Below are 5,237 nucleotides of genomic sequence, written 5' to 3'. Positions count from 1 at the left end.
GCCTTCTGAATCCGTGATTAGTTGTGGGGGGCTGGCTTCCCCCACAAACAGAATTCTCAAAGGGTAGCTTGAGAAGATGAGGTAAAGCAAAGGGGAAGAGCGCACACAGACTACCTCAAACAGAAAGAACAGAAGAACAAAGTTCAAGTCTCGAGTTATCATCGTGAAGGATTCTAGGGACAAAATGATGAATGACGCAAGAAGCATCAGAAGGAGATGGAAGGGAGCCGATGTCAAGGAATTCAAGGAGGAAAATAATGCTTTGAAACTGATTGTGGTAGCAATTGTACAATACTGCTGGAGATGATTGAACTATGGAACGATATGACTTCTGTATTTGCTCCCAATGGTTTTGAAAAATAGCAAAGAAGATTATAGAAAGAATACACAGAATCACTGAACCAAAAAAAGGCTGACATTCAACCATTTCAAGAGACAGCATATGTGGCTGAAGGAAGAAGGCAAGCTGCACTGAAGGCGTTAGCCAGAAATCACGGCTCCAGGAATTGGTAGACTACCAGTTGCAATGTCTCAGTGAACTGATGCAATGCTGGATGGAAGTCCTTGACAAAAAATCTGGAAGACATGTTGTCAGATTTGTGAATATGGACCAGTTTAGTTATCTGTTCTTCCACTAGTGGGGATTTAGGTTGTTTCCATCTTGCTATGGTGAACAGGGCTGCCATGAACATGGGTCTGCATGTATATGGTCATGCCATGGTTCTTATTTCTCTAGGGCAGATAACAAGTAGAGACTGTTGGGTCATATGGAATTTCTAATCCCAGTTAGTAGCCCTGTGCTTAACCGTGCATGGACTCTACTCGAGTATTTAGAGCAACTTATTTGCTTTATGTATTTCAAAGCTATGTGTTTTAGAGCATGAAGGCTAATGCCTCGTATCTTCAGTGGAACAAAATGTTTATCAATGGAAAATACCCTTACTGTTCCCGCGTAAGACAGCTAGCCTTGGGTTCTGTTTTATCTGATAGTAATATTTTCTCATCTATTTCATCGTATTCTCAGTTTCTTTACAAATTTATTTCTTTTTATTTGGTGAAGACACACACACACACACACACACACACACACACACACACCCCAACATGACAACGTTCACATTTACAGGTCAATGGCACTGGTTTCACTAGTCATGTTGCATCACTATTACCACTGTCCTCTCCCCAACATCCCACCACCCTTAGCTTAAGTTCACTGACCCCAAAACAAAGCTACTCCTTCCCCCTCCATCCCATCATCGGTAAACACTAATCATCTTTGGTTTCTATATATTTGCTTATTTTATAATTATTTAATTCAGCACGATGCTTTCAAGGTTTACCCTTGTTGTGGCATCCAAAGTCTGCTTTTATAATAAAAATAAAGGTAAAAGAATATGGCACATACCTATAGAAAAGTTGACCCAAAATTGAAATGTTTTAACCTACTTATATGTTGAGTTAAGCACCCATTGCCATCAAAGTCAATTTCCCCTCATAATAGCCCTGCAGGGAAGAGGAGCACTTCCCTGTCAAGTTTGCAAGAATGTAAATCTTTTTTTTTGTTTTAATCATTTTATTGGGGGCTCCTACTACTCTTATCCTAATCCATCTATCCATCCATCCATTGTGTCAAGCACATTTGTACATTTGTTGCCATCATCATTCTCAAAACATTTGCTTTCTACTTGAGCCCTTGGTACCAGCTCTTCATTTTCCCCCACCCTCCCCCATCCTCCCTCCCTCATGAACCCTTGATAATTTATGAATTATTTTTTTCATGTCTTACACTGACTGCTGTCTCCCTTCACCCACTTTTCTGTTGTCCGTTCCCCAGGGAGGGGGTTAAATGTAGATCATTGTGATTGGCTCCCCTTTTATCCCCCCACCTTTCCCTTACCTTCCTGGTACGGCTACTCTCATGATTGGGCCTGAGGGGTTTCTCTGTCCTGGATTCCCTGTGGGACTGTAAATCTTTATGGAAGAAGACTGCCACGATTTTCTTCCAGGGAGAAGCACAGTTTGTGCTTAGCAGCCATCTGCTTAACTACTGCTCTCCCAATGCTTCTCACTTACTGGAGTTTATCAACTGGAGCAGACTGCTGAAATCATTGTCTGGCTTGCCAGTAAGTAAAGCATTTCCATTAACATTATTAAGTATTTTAGGAGCGTAAAACAAACTGAACTTCAATCTGATTCGTTGATCATGTATGGAGCTAAAGGAGTATACTGCCTGCTTGAGGTGTCTGTCTTTCTTCCCTTCCTTTCGCTCTCTCTTTCTTCTTATTTGGTGCCGGGAACTGTGTTTGAGAAGTCCTAGCACACTATCAGGAGTAGGCAAGAGCTAACACGTCTCAAGCTGAAGATGTCACAACGGTCATCGGCATCATCATGATGGATGCGCTATCTCTCAGAACTCATCCCCTTCAATGACCTGTGTGTGTCACCGACCTGCTGAGTAGGATGCACGGATGTAAAGGACCCAGCACCCTTGCACAGGAAACTGATAGCAGAAATGCAATCGGCCTTCACAGGAGTCTCTTTCCAAACATGTCCATTAAGCGACTTGAACTGATTTGTTGTGCAGGAAGGAACTAACTTTTACAACTTGAGAACTATCTAGTCAGCTCTGGCTCAACCACGAGGGTGTAGACAAATGAATGGGGTATATGGAATCCACATCAAGGGTCTTGACTTGCTAGAGCCACCATAACAAAATGTAGTCCAGGTGGGGACTGCCAAATGACATCATATGAGTGCTAAACTGTCATGACCTGAACAGTGGGGGGCTGAATGAAAGACAGGAGACAGAAAGCTGAGGCCAGGTGGAGCCTTTCCCCTGATGATGGAGAAGGCTGCCCTACAACTGCAGTGCATGTATTCTTACAGGCAAGGCTGCCTAAGGACTGTTATTACAAGCTCAAGGGGAGGATGAAGCCAGGAATAGGGAGTAGAGCTAATCTTTTGCAGAAGTTGTGCTTTAGCACTTTTTCAGGGAACATGCAGCGAGGTGTCTGCTTTATCTCAGGCGAAGGTCAGACCATCAGTGCATCGGCTCCTTGGGTTGAGTTGTCAGCATCTTCCCACGGGACCTTGCCTCAACCATGGGAGGTGATGGTGCTGTCTTACTTGCCCAAGGAGTAGACAGTTTCTCCACCAATGTTAAATCACTAAGAATCACGTTCCAGTCAAATGGACACATACTTAGGCGTGGGGTTAAAGGGAAGAGGGAACCCCACAAAACATCACAGGTTCGGTAGGCGCAATTGTACAGCGATAATAAGTAGAGATTATAGTAAAGTCATAGAGAGCATGAGAGTTAAAGGATGGAGTCAAGTAATGGAGTCAGACGCAATTCATGGTAGCATTGCTCACCTCAGCCCCGCTTGATGGTCCTCGTGGAGGGGGCTTAGCCATTAGAGAAGAAGCCGCTGCTTTGTCCTCCTTAGCAACCTTCTCCAGCCACCCTCGGCCAGCCACCCTCCCCTCGAGAACCAGGGAGCCTCATTATTTATTGCTAACCATGCATCATATCACTTTAGGGGGATCTGATTACAGAGTCATACATCACAGAAAGGGGCAATACAATTAATTCTTGAACAAGTTTGATCACTCTGATGTCTCATATAATAAAACAGACAACTACTATTCTGGGAGGCATGCAAGTCCCCTGATAGCGGACAATAACCTACGTCACCGGGAGGGGTAGCAACATAGGCAATACAAGCAATAGGAGGTAAATGACCTAGGGGTGTGCCCACATTTGTTGTGGGATAAACAGTGGTGTCTGCTTGATCTAGACAGCTGATAATGGCTACCTAACCTTGGTCATCCTTGGGCAGGGTTGACCGCTCTGGTATCTCCTACAAGTAGACAGACAACCACTATCCTTATCAGAAGGGAGTGGGTCTTATTTAGGGTGAGTCTGACTAATAGTCTAGCCACTATAGATGGCTGATGTTAAGTAGAATAACCTCTGACCTATTTTCGCTGCCTAATGAACAGTCATTCTCAAGCTAAGTCTGGCATATATTTGGGGGAGACAACTTAAGAGAAATCCTTCTGTTCCTCACACTTAGGGGGGTACAATTCAATCCCCAATAAAAATCCTGGATACCATGGTTCAGATGAGCATCCTTGGGGGTTTGCACGCACCACGACTGAGATAATTCACCAGTGCATAACTGAGAAAGACAGGTGGGGCGGGGCAGGGCGGGGAGGGCAACTTACACTTCATCCCTCCTGGACTCTGCCCTTTTCGGTTGTGCTTTTAGCCTTTACTGATTTTAATCTCTTCTTGGTGTAATCAGTCATATTCATGAGTCTAATGGCTTTTCTGAGTTCTAAATGTCCTCAGGCGTCATCGTTACCCCGAGTGGTCTTGGGGGGTTGTCCATTCACATCCGTGACGAAGAGCCTGGTGGCTTTACAACCACCTCACCCTGAGAAGGACCGTTTGTGGGTTCCACTTCATTGTGTGAGGCCAGTTACAGGGCAGAAGGCAGACAAGGAGGTTGTTACACTAAGGCCAGGTTTTACTGTATGTCCATAAGGGGTCTTCATTTTGCTGCAGCTGATACAAAACTAGGCCCTCAGTGGGCACCCCCTGCCCAATACAGGTGATTAGAATCCCATTTGGGAATGGGTTGTCATTGCTATGTCAGCGAGGCAGGACAGTGTAGGATGTGACTTTGTGTGACTTGTGACCAAGATGGCAGCCCTGTGTAAGTAGAATCACTTTTGTCACATCCCTGTGCATTCTGAAGGTTTTCATAGGTTCCTATGTGTTTGGAATATGATTGACATTTTGAATCCTGCTTGGAGTGAAATTGACCCCTCCAGCTTTCTCAGCCATTGGAGGAGATTGATAAGGAGTGGTCAGTCAGTTGGAAACTAGATGTCAAGGGAATGAATCACAGAATTTCCCTTTGATATACTCATTATGTTTTCTGCACTTACTATGTTTTAGGGTTTACTTACTGTCTTCTGCACTTACTGTGCTTAGGGTTATGAAACCTGTCATGCATCTTTTTTAAAAATCATTTTATTGGGGGCTCATACAACTCTTATCACACAATCCATACATACTTCAATTGTGTAAAGCACATTTGTACATTTGTTGCCCTCATCATTCTCAAAATATTTCTCTCCACTTAAGGCCTTGGCATCAGCTCCTCATTTCCCCCCCTCCTTCCCTGCTCCCCCCTCCCTCATGAACCCTTGATAATTTATAAATTATT

The sequence above is a fragment of the Echinops telfairi genome, unplaced genomic scaffold (assembly GCF_000313985.2).
Source record: "Echinops telfairi isolate 266 unplaced genomic scaffold, ASM31398v2 ScPeMD7_5;HRSCAF=22, whole genome shotgun sequence".
NCBI classification, from domain to species: Eukaryota; Metazoa; Chordata; class Mammalia; order Afrosoricida; family Tenrecidae; genus Echinops; species Echinops telfairi.
The sequence above is the reverse complement of the archived record's forward strand: the minus strand, read 5'-3'. Positions refer to the sequence as shown.